Source organism: Triplophysa dalaica, chromosome 16 (genome assembly GCF_015846415.1).
Source record: "Triplophysa dalaica isolate WHDGS20190420 chromosome 16, ASM1584641v1, whole genome shotgun sequence".
Classification (NCBI taxonomy): domain Eukaryota; kingdom Metazoa; phylum Chordata; class Actinopteri; order Cypriniformes; family Nemacheilidae; genus Triplophysa; species Triplophysa dalaica.
In genome coordinates, this window is record NC_079557.1 from 18,656,791 (window position 1) to 18,669,365 (window position 12,575).

The following is a 12,575-nucleotide window of genomic DNA, read 5'->3' on the forward strand; positions in this document are numbered from 1 at the left end:
CAGCCCATTGCGTCGGCGTGAATGGAGGCACTCACTTGTGCTCGCCGCGGGTCGAAACGCTTCTTTGGCTTTCTGATTTGGAGAGAGTGCCAGAGGCATGAGCATTGTAAACATTTCAAAGATTCAAAGAATGGTGTTTGCAGGTTGTTGGTGAATCTCTGGAACGAAACAGAATCCTTATATATGATTAGTACACTTGGTAGGACTGTGGGATTAAATCTGAGTGGCCAACTGCTAAAGGTCACAGTTTTGGAGATGAGACGTGAGACTTTTTTTAGTTGATATATGATAACACGTTTTTCTAAGAACATGTGTCCTCACGAAAGCTTAATGGCTCCCGTGCAAAGGATTTTTATTGTCAGGTCATGGGAATTGGAACATGCTGTGTGTTTTATTGCACTGGTGTATGTTCCGTTCCCTTGTTATTTGATACTTTTCTTACATTGCTGACGCAATCCAAAAAATAACCACAAACCTGACGATTCATAAAGGTTATATTGCTGTCCAGGCAGCAATGTGGTTCTCTGCGAATACAGAAAACGTATCTATATACTCTTGTTCTGGGGGGAAAATATTGAAGAGATTATATTTTTTCCTTCTGCAAAAAAAAAGTAATGAGGCCTGGAGGTCAGAATGTAATCACAGCGATACGCGCCATATCCCTCCGTAATCCCTCAGATTTTGCTGGTTGCATTTCTGTAATGTTTCTTGGATACTCAGCTAACAGAGCACTCTAGGGTGTACTGCTATGTTGGAGCCGTTAGATAAAACATAGGAGGAAAAGAAGAACCGCGTGTCGGCTTTCAGCATTGTTAACTAAAAAAAAGAGAGTTTTTAATGGCTACATAAGACAATTTAACAAGGTGTGTCTGACGTGCGGCACGCCATAAATGGCCCTTGAAACACTTTAGATAAAGGGCATAAACATCATGTTCCTGAGTGTTGGGAAAATCTGTGGGTGCCCTTGTTGCTTGCATTATCATTAGTCTCCATTCGCTGTGACATAGGATCTGTTATCCACCTCCCCGAACACGGGCTTGTCGGGCATCTCCTGTATTAGAGAAAACGTTCAGAGGAAGCGATTAATCTTTGAATATGGTGCAGAAAGTTAATCAGGGCTCACGCCTAACTGCGGAAACGTCTCGGAGTGTCTCGACCAGGGTGACACGAGAAATGAACCGAGGCAGCACGGAGTTGAGTGCACAGACCCGGTCGGGGCCCTGTGGTTTATAACTAGGCCGGCACACGAGTTCCTTTGACTAATCTGGCGCACTGACAGGGACTTTTGGGAATGAATTGGGCTGAAAGCTCATTAATGCACATCCTATTTACCATAGACATTATAAGACCAAAAAGTGCTCATCTTTATATAACGAGGGCATGTGAAATGTCAACTTTTTATCTCGTAGCTACCGCACTTTTAGCCCCCTGGCTACTGTTTGCATATTAACCACATTATGAATAGGTGAATACACTTGAATATGGACATGTGAATTATGTATGGTGGAAACAGGGGATGGATTCCAGGCGGCTTCCTAGTTCAACTCTGGCAGGGCTCAGAGGGGGTGCTGCTCACACTCTGGAACAATAGCTTTCCGAAGGTTAGGGGTTTATGTTAGTGTGTGAGGACTACTATCTTTAGATTAAGCATCAGGTGGAGAAGAGGACATGTATATTTATGCCACCGCCCGTTGAACAAACAATATGTAAGCTAAGCTCAGTCATCCTTTCTTTTACCTCGCCGGGTCCAGGGCACGTGCTCTCTAAATAATTTAGTGAAACCTTGGCGTAAAAAATTAATTGGGTGTTAGGAAGTTCATTTGTTTTGCAGGGTTTCTAGAGGGGGAGGTGTGCTCCCGTAATCTGTCAGATATAAAATTATACACGTTGTTGTGCAGTGTATGCTGTAAAACTTTTTTTTTCAATAAAAAAAAAATACTTGAGTAGAATCTTGTGTATTGGTTTAATGTAGTTATTATATTAAACAATATTAAATGTAACAACATATATTGTATATTAATTTGAATAAAAATAAAATGCAAAAGCCTTTAGGCCGTAAAAAGTTTAAATCACCTTAAAATTTTAAATTTCCATTTTTGGGTGGATTATCCCTTTAATCGTTTTCTTATTTATTTTATTTTTTTACATGCTGGTGTGAAATATGTATTGTCTAGTAAATGTGAATGGCATAGCATGTATGCTATCCTGATGGTGTTTTGTCATTGTCACACTGTGCACTTTTTGCATAGAAAGGCAAACTTTGATAAACTTAAAGTCATTATGTGGCATTCTGCATTAGCTTTGACATATAAATAGATGGAAATGTAACTACATAGAATACTGCATAATATTTTGATACCCTACATGCCATTTACTGTTGTAGATTTTTCCAGCAACCGCCACATTCGTGTCAGAGCTACAGATGTGTTATTGGCTATTAAATGTATGTGCCCTGGTTTGATGGCATCATCAGATTCATGACTTCCTTTGGGAATCACTAATCTAGGAAGGCTCCTGAGCAATATTAAGGTACAATCATTGCGTTATATCTCATCTCTCTGGAGATCTACAAATGCCTGTGTATATACTTTATACACATTTACGGTTTACTTTTGTATCTGGTGCAAGGGCAGCCTTTCAATACGAGTAAAATATTACTCAGGACTCAAATAAACTATTTTTTTAAATTCTGCCACTCTGTCAAAAGTGATAGTGTGCATGAGATGGAGGCAATGGTTATAATATCTTGATGTGTCAGGTGATACTGCTGGTTTTTTGGAAAACATGCCAACTACAAGAGAAAAAAATCCATAAAAAGCACTTCTGATTGTCATGGATTTCTAGTCCCTCTTAGGAATGTGGCAGGGATTTATTCTCATTCTTGGATGGAAAGGCCATGTGTGCTATTACACACGTGGTTTATAGGGATTTACACTACATATGCTGCATGAGAGATAACCTCTGCCAACGCATCAGTGTGTATCATTTCCAAACACACGCTGTAAAGTAAATTGAACAAATGTAATAGTAGAGTTACGAGATGATCCATTTGAGTGTTTTGCTAGGGTAACAAAGTACCATGCTTAAGCAATATATAAACACAGTGATGTGAAATTAAACTCAAACAGTGCTGTAAATATTGCAGAGTGGTGCTTAGTGGTTGTTGAAGCCAAGATTTTAGTGTGTGGCAAATCGCCAATGATGACATGTCTCTGAGGGGAAAGGGATATTTGTTGCGGTGCAAAGACTGCAAAATTAACAAAGGAGACCGGCTCAGAGGCATCGCTAAGTAGCGCCGACACACTTGTCCAATTGAGAGGTTTGTTAATGTGTTAGTTTGAAACCATACTGAGCGATGAATGCTGAATTGAAGTTTTGGACTGTGGATTTGAAAAAAAAACATTTGTAGACAGTTTTACCTCTGTGACATTTTAAACATTTATTAAAGTCTGAAAAGAACAAATTCACACCAGAGATATGAGTGCAGACCTAAAACAGCTTGACAAGGTTCATTCGGTTTGTTCAAGAACCCAGTCAGCTTGTAAACTCTGGAAAATGTTATCTGGGTAAAAATTTTAATGTATGCATTTGTGTGTTCCCCATTGAACCCATGACTCTTGCATCGCTATCTCTACAAACTGAATTCAGTGCAATTTATTAATGGCACAGTATGAACCCAATCATGTTTAATTTATGCTAATGAACAACTATTGAGGATGTAAAACGTTTATTCATTGCTTTGTCAGTGCTGCCTGGCTCCACAATTCTTTCTTTGTATCATGGAAACAGCCATTGAAGAAGAGTACACGGGTGTTGATATGGTAAATAGCAGACGTTTATTTGTCCTAAAAGCTTGTAAATTAAGCAAAGGGGCCTAAAAATTTCCAATGCCGTGAAAAAAATGTAATCTGATTCATTTGTTAGGCATTATTGGACACATTTAAATGTGCTCAACTGCATGCAGTATCATGAGGTTCATTTTGCTCTGTAAGTGCTGCTAGTTGCATGGCAACTATTAAAGAGACTTATGCAAAAATACTGTTCAAAAATGTATTTGATAATGTATTTGTGAGGCAATGACTGGCCAAATCAGTGATGCATGTGATTGGGATCTCTTTATCTCACGGGAAGACTTATTTTAGTTTTAATGTTAGGTTTAGTTTAAAGCAAATGAAATTATGGTTTGAAATGCATTCATTTTGATTACGTATGATTGTTGTGTAATATAAATGAAGCTGAAGATATCAGAAGCGGCTGCGAGTTAACCAGAGGCTTGATTTTCCAGAAAATAATGCAGGTAAGTTCCACTGACGAATGCTGAATTTTTCGTTTTGTTCCAATAGGATACCGTCTCCCCTGTGTGGCACCTTTCGCCACCGTCATTTGCTGGAAAATCAAGCCTACGGTTCACGCAGCAGAGGGATAACGGAAGTTATACATTATCGTTAATAGCGTTGTCAATGTAGATATTTTTCTAAAACAAACGCATCGATTTCCTTAAGAAGACCTTGGTTAATACCACCGAGCTGTGTCGAGCTGTTCTTTAATCGATGGATGCACTTTTTGGAGCTTCAAAAATGACCTCCCATTCTACCGCTTGGAAGGAAAGGATACGTGGTATTAATACTCTGACTGCATTGTTCTTCAAGAATAAAGTCACATTCAGTTGGGATGCGTTGAGGGTGAATAATACATTTGGAAACGTTGTTTTCTTGGCTGAAGTTTCCCTTTAAATTTGACCCTTGGGGCATGCCATGTCATTCTTGCTCCATTGTTTTGCTCAGCATCTAGCGGTTTAAAAATTATATTTTACATTCTGTTTATTTTCTTGTTTAACTATGTAAACATGCAAGACATGTTTCCATATTTCAGTATGTTATATTTAATTTTATTTGTATTCATATTCAACTATTTCTCAATTATTAATATAAGTTGATGGGCTTTGCACTAAGCTAACAGTACTGCATATGTACATTTTACTTACATATTTTTTACAACTTAATTGCAGATTAGAGTGCGTCTTTGAACAGTTTTTTGCCTGTTGAGTACATAAAATGCATTGAGTGAGGTCCAAGATGGAATATTAACGTTAAACCCCCACGGTAAAAAGACAATTAGCAAAGTGATGCTAAAGAGTCTAGGCATTGTACCATGGGAGCACATCAATTCTGTCACTTGAAGGTTTCAATTGACTATGTGATCTAATTAAATGTAAAAAACGAGTCTCTCTGTGCTTTAAAGTTCCATAAGAATTTCTTTACTTTAATTGAATATCTTCTCCCAGAGGGTCTTTTGTGTTATGATTCAGACCTAAGATAATAAGTGAGTTCCCATGGTGCTTTGGCACAGATTCAGACCAAGCATCTTATTAGGAAGCAATAAACCTCCCAGTTTGGAATCTAAATGCTCCTTTATACTTACGGCCTGTTCCATGAAGTCCGTTTCAGTTGCTACCCGAGTGTGTTTGCACTTAGTTTGAGCAGACTCACTTCTTGGGCTGAAGAAGGTGGATGGATCTTTTGTCATTACCTTACAATTGGCTTGTCATTATACCTGTACATATATTTTCACAAATGTATATTTTATAATATTAATTAAACCCATTTATATTTAATTAAATAAGCTAACCTTGATTTACATTGAAGACTTTGGGCTTAAGAGTTTTCAATCTATTTTATCATCATGTGCAACACATGTATGCATCAACAATTCTCCCAAGCTTTGATCGCTGCAATGGTTTTGCAACGTGCAGAAGAAATCATCAACTCGAGTTGAGAGAAAGTTGATTGTGAGCATCATATTACTCCGAATTGTCTGGTTTTGTTAAAGTTGTGATGAACTGGACTTTTTTATTGTTTTATACTGTTGTATGAGGTCTACTCAGGGGTGCCGCTAGGGTTTCTTGGCCCTCTGGCTAATTTGTACTCCAGGCCCCCAAAGAGTTATTGTAAATTGCTTTCAATAAGAGACAAAAAAAGTGAACGGTTTATTCATTAATTAATTAAAAATTAGTCTGTAAATCTTAGTCTACAAATCAAAACAACTAAACCAAAATATTAATAACATTACAAAGTTACACATACTTTTTCTAGAATCGTCCTAATCCTCCCCCCGTTGAGAAGCCTTCTTTCAATTTGGTTTGAGATGTAACGTTAGGCTACACATTAGCACCATTCACAATTTTCGCACAGCATTAGTATTATCTGGAGACCTCCTGTGATTTATAAAGGACCTCCCCACATCAGTATTTCATGTTAAGCATTCGCATGGGATGATTTTACAAAAATGTACTGACTGATTTCCCGGATGTGATGGCAAGGCTTTGAGTATAGTTATATAGTGTATAGTGTTATATTGAGTGTACAGACTATAGTTGTATTATGTTTAATGATACAGTATATGACGGTACCTGTAAGCATTTGAGACCTGGGATCGCGAACCGGACAAAAGATCACCGCAATCACGGGTCTCAAATGTTACAAGAGTTTCCATGATAAATAAACAAATGGGAGATTCCTAGTAATTTATGGATATCACCCCGCACCCAACTGCCTCCATTATACGTAAACAGTGGATAAAACCTTGAAAAATTGTATATGAGCCCGCCAAATCACAGAGATCCCGATTTGCACAGGCTTAAGATCAGAGACAACCTCTACAATTAATACAGATGACTAGAGGTCTCCAGGTAATACTAATCCCGTGGAAATAGTGCTCAGGGCACATCAAGCGATCTCTAACAAAGCAATAGTGATGCATACTGAAACAATTTTTTTCTCACATAAGATTGCTGTGCCATTCCTATCGGATCTAATATTGATGGCACAGCTCTGCTTTTTAATTTTGGTCTCTCCACAATTGCAGTGCCAATCTCTGCCTTGTTCACGAAGGAATCCTCAGAGAAATGACTCAAACAAACGTTCCATTTTTTTCCCACATGAGCTGGAACGTCTTTAAAAATAAACTTTAACCGAGCATTTCTAATTTCGGAATCAGATGGAAGGTTATGCAGTGACTGTATTCTTCTACATTCAGGGGTGTCACCATATTTATCTATCATTAAGCATGTTTGTTTATTGCTTGCTCGATCTATCTGGTTCCGCGCCACTTGTGTTACTTCAGAATTGTCATTGCCTGAAACAGGCTAGAGAAGTAGTCGCTGATATTCTTTCTGTGGAGGCGATGGTCCACCTATCAAAGGCGTCATAGATAGTGCATTCAAGATCCTGGCGTCTGCTGGGCCTGGTGTCAATAACAGATGCAATCTCAGTAACAAGGGCATTTTAGTTCTGACACTTACAAGATGTTCGCGTAAATACAATTCCCTCGTATATAACAAAAGCTTGGGTTAAAATTGGGATTTTAATTCATGCCTCCTTTAACACAAAACTTAGTCTGCAACCCTACTCTGTTCAACTTGCTTCGTGCAATAACCTTCAGATCTTATCAGGACGAGTTCAGTTTGTTTGGTTGGTGTTCAAGAGGTTTTTTCAAATTCTGGCGTGCAGCAACAAACCATCTGTGTTGAGCATCACAGCTCACAATCAGTATGAAAGCAAACCAACCTTGTTCATTGAAGTAAATTGCTTTTGATGAACTGTAATTGACATTTTTGCATGCTCGATAGTACATTGCATTTCTCACAGCCTGCCTCCAAATAATGTTGTAGCTCACATGTTTGGTTCTGTATGCACTGATGAAAGGTTATTTTCGTTTTCTAAAATTCTAACTTTGAAATATTCTCTGTTCTTTGAAATCAAATAAAATATTGACCTAAAATAAGATATTCATAATAATACAATTAAAAAAATAACCAACAAAATATAAAATGAAACTAAAATAGAAATAAGTTAGTTTTATATATCAACATAAAAATAAAACAAATAAATTATAAAATCACAAAAGTATATACCAAAATTTTTACAACTTTAACTTCAATTAATATAAAAACTAAAGATTTAAAAATAAAATCTAATTTAAAATATAAATAAAATCAAATAATACTAAAATCAAAACTATAATAACTCTGCATTGATGTCATAAGTTGCATGGATATTTTGTAGCAATTTATAGCCAGTAATACATTTTGGACAAAATTATAGATTTTTATTTTATGCCAAAAATCTTTAGGTTAAAGTGGAGATCATGTTCTATAAATATATTTGCGTAGGTCCTACCGTAAATATATACAACCTATTTTTTGTGAGTGGATGCAGCTAAATCGCAAAAAAATGTGCAGGAAACACTCCTAAGAATTTCGCTTCCTGCTGCTTGCTCTTTGGGAATTATCCACTCAAGTTTGGTATCTAGGTAAAGCTTAGAATATCCACTTTCGGGTTCATCTACTACAACGGCATTACAGCAGTAAGCCCAAAGAAAGTGTTAAAAAAACCTGTTTCTTATTTGCAACGGCCTGCTACAGCTCCTCTGATGGACAACTTTAAAGTAGATTTTCTCAATATTTTTTTTGCACTCTCAGATTCCAGATTTTCACAATGTTTCATCCTGGACAAATATTCAAATATTGTCCTAACCATTCATCAATGGAAAGATTTTTTTTAAAAATTCAGATGATGTTTGGCCCAAATCTTAATTTGAAAATTGACCAGACTACTATAACACATTAAATATTTAATGTTAATCCAAAGTAATGTAAATGTAATCTAAAATGTTAGTGTGTTTGGTATAAAGGATCATTCGGAAGCAAATTCAAAGAGTGAGGCTTATCCATGCACTGAAGTACATTTACCGAAAAACATACATTTTCTTAAAAAGACCTGAAATAACATGCCAGTAACTGAAAAGTTATACTATGCTATTTTTGAGGTTAGAGTTCATGCGAGGACTCCTTGAATCTCAATTGTGTTGCTTCTTAAATGCATCCATGGTGATCATTCTAATTCTTTCTGACAGAAACAATGGTTTCTTAATGTTTAGTGAATCCATTTGGTAAGTATCATCTTGAGTCGTGTATGCTGCCATTCTGCAGAACAGGGAGGTTCCAAAGTGCTCTTGCTTATATTATATTTTCATGAAACTACTTGGTCTTCCTTTAAATATTTTGTTATTTGAACTTCCCCTTTGTTGTCCCTCCTGTGTTATGTTAGTCAGTTTTAAACTGGAGAAGAGCTCAATTTTAAATACTGACTGTATTTAAGAAGGTCAAGGTGATGCATAATTCAAATGTTTTAAGCACAAAGGATCTGTTACGATATAGAAACAAGCAGATTCAGCTGCGGGTTAAGAAGGAGTTTATTAGAGTCCAAACACACAGATATGCAATGGGAGAGTTCGTTAAGATCAGAATCAGCCGAAGACTCAAGTCGTCCAAACTGACTATGAGGCCAACCGAGAAACCCGGCATACAGCAGCGTAAGCAGAGGTGCAGGAGGGATGACAGCAGAGTCATAGTCTGTGCCAGAGATGGTAAGAAAGCGGCCAGTGACAGACGCAGATGTCGGTATCTTAGTCCAGGGAACGTAATAGGTGACGTGGTCAGACGTGGGTGGAGCTGCGTTGGCAAAGAATGGATTTAGGCTGCATTATTTAGATCAACCGGAACCAGGAACACATCCAAACTCGTTAACCACACACATAGGTAGGAGGAGAGGAACGGTGATGGTCGGCCGCTGTCTTGGTACGTCTTGAGGTCAGGGCAGATTTTTCCATTTAAACTTTGTGACATGAATTGTTTAAATTCCTCCTTTAGCTCCTTCTTATGGAAAGAAAACATTCCAATATGTGGGACACGTTCACATGGAGACTTGTGTTATCACGTCTCAAACGGCTTCAAATGTTAGGTTTTTCGGACATTATGCAGTGCTGAGCACACCGCAGGAGATATTCAAATAGCTCTTTCAAATATTATGCCATTCAGGTATAAATTCTAATTAACTTTTTTATTTTGAAGAGACTCTTAATTTGAAGGGCTTTGTTTCGCCGAAAATTTCCTGTTTCACCGGTTGTTTTGGTCAGTAGTGTGAAGAGTCTAGCGGGATTTACATTTCTGTGTTCTAATGCATGTATTCAACACTGTAAACGCCACAGAGGCAACGTTGTAAGTAAATGATTTCATAGTTACATTAATGTGGTGAAATGGGATTGCTGCATTGATGCCACGCCCATTATTAGTATGTTTCTGAATGGGCTCTATATAAACGGGTTGCTCAGGTCGGGGGATGTGGCGTCACTGTTTCAGCTTACTTCCTGTGTGGACTGGTGTTCCGCTGCTTGGTGTTAAGGGTAGGCCGTTCATAGCACCATGGTGCAATGATCTTTTCATTAATCTTTTTTGACTTCAGAGGTGCGACCGCTTTTAATGTATTAGAGAAAATAGTGCCCATGTTGCTGGTCATGTCATCGAGCGATTCTATATTAGTTGGAAAGGTTATTAGAGGAGTCAGATCTGGCAAGTTCTTTATGGAACTATCTTTAGTAGTTGAGGTGATTGTTCTACCCTGTCGATAACGAGATATACAACTGATTTCTGCAGTGCGCAGTGTACATGTTATAAGATGGTGATCGGAAACGTCGTCGCTTTGAGGTATAACATCGATATTGGTTAGATTGGCTCCGTGAGATATAATTAAGTCTATGATTAAGTCGATGAGTAGGTCTATTGATGTATTGTGTTACAACACAAGAGAGTAGTAGTTCTTTAAACGCCACAGCTAATGGATCGTTAGCCATATCTACGTGGATATTAAAATCTCCAACAATCAGTACTTTATCGACGTTAACCAATAGATCCGATAAGAAGTCTGCGAACTCTATCAGAAAATTAGCGTAAGGCCCAGGGCGTCTATACACAGTAACCAATGTAAGAGAGACCAATGGTTTTTTACTTTTGTTTGGAACAGTTATGTTCAACGCAAGCATTTCAAATGATTTAAATGTATGCATTGTTCTCTGATTTACGTTAAGAAAGTCTCTAAAGATTGTTGCGACACCACCACCTCGACCAACCGGACGTGGCTCGTGAATATAACCGTAGCTTGGTGGAGTAGACTCATTTTGACCGAAATAATCATTTGGCTTAAGCCAGGTTTCAGTAAGGCAAAGTATATCAAAACTGTTGTCTAAGCAGGGATGCCCAGACTTCCCTCTCCCTAGACACTTCCTCCAGCTCTTCCGGGGGGACACCGAGGCGTTCCCAGGCCAGCCGGGAGACATAGTCCGTCCAGCGTGTCCTAGGTCTTTCCCGGGGTCTCCTCCCGGTGGGACATGCCCGGAACACCTTCCCAGGAAGGCCAAAGATGGAAAAGATGCCCGAGCCACCTCAGCTGGCCCCTCTCGATGTGGAGGAGCAGCGGATCTACTCTGAGCTCCTCCCGAGTGACCGAGCTTCTCACCCTATCTCTAAGGGATCGCCCGGCCACCCTGCGGAGAAAGCTCATTTCGGCCGCCTGTATCCGGGATCTTGTCCTTTCGGACCCACAGCTCATGACCATAGGTGAGAGTAGGAACGTAGATTGACCGGTAAATCGAGAGCTTCGCCTTGCGGCTCAGCTCCTTCTTCACCACGACAGACCGGTACAGCGACCGCATTACTGCAGAAGCTGAACCGATCCGTCTGTCAATCTCCCGTTCCATCCTTCCCTCACCCGTGAACAAGACCCCCAGATACTTGAACTCCTCCACTTGAGGCAGGAACTCTCCACCTACCTGAAGTGAGCAAGCCACCCTTTTCCGACTGAGAACCATGGCCTCAGATTTGGAGGTGCTGATTCTCATCCCAGCCGCTTCACACTCGGCTGCAAACCGTCCCAGTGCATGCTGGAGGTCCTGGTCTGATGGGGCCAGCACGATGACATCATCCGCAAAGAGCAGAGATGAAATCGTGTGGTCCCCAAACCCGACGCCCTCCGGCCCCTGGCTGCGCCTAGAAATTCTGTCCATAAAAATTATGAACAGAACTGGCGACAAAGGGCAGCCCTGCCGGAGTCCAACATGCACTGGGAACAAGTCTGACTTACTGCCGGCAATGCGAACCAAGCTCCTGCTCCAGTCGTACAGGGACTGGATGGCCCTTAGCAATGGGTCCCGAATCCCATACTCCCGGAGCACCCTCCACAAGATGCCGCGAGGGACACAGTCGAATGCCTTCTCCAAATCCACAAAACACATGTGGATTGGTTGGGCAAACTCCCATGAACCCTCCAGCACCCTGGAGAGGGTATAGAGCTGGTCCAGTGTTCCAGGACCGGGACGGAAACCACACTGTTCCTCCTGAATCCGGGGTTCTACCATCGGCCGGATTCTCCTCTCCAGTACCCTGGCATAAACTTTCCCGGGGAGGCTGAGAAGTGTGATCCCCGATAGTTGGAGCACACCCTCCGGTCCCCCTTCTTAAAAAGACCACCCCGGTCTGCCAGTCCAGGGGCACTGTCCCCGACCGCCACGCGATGCTGCAGAGGAGTGTCAGCCAAGACACAACATCCAGAGACTTGAGGTACTCAGGGCGGATCTCATCCACCCCCGTTGCCCTGCCACCGAGGAGTTTCTTGACTACCTCGGTGACTTCATCCCACTCTGGAGTCCCACAAGCCAACCAGGCCCGATAGGACTCCTTCTTC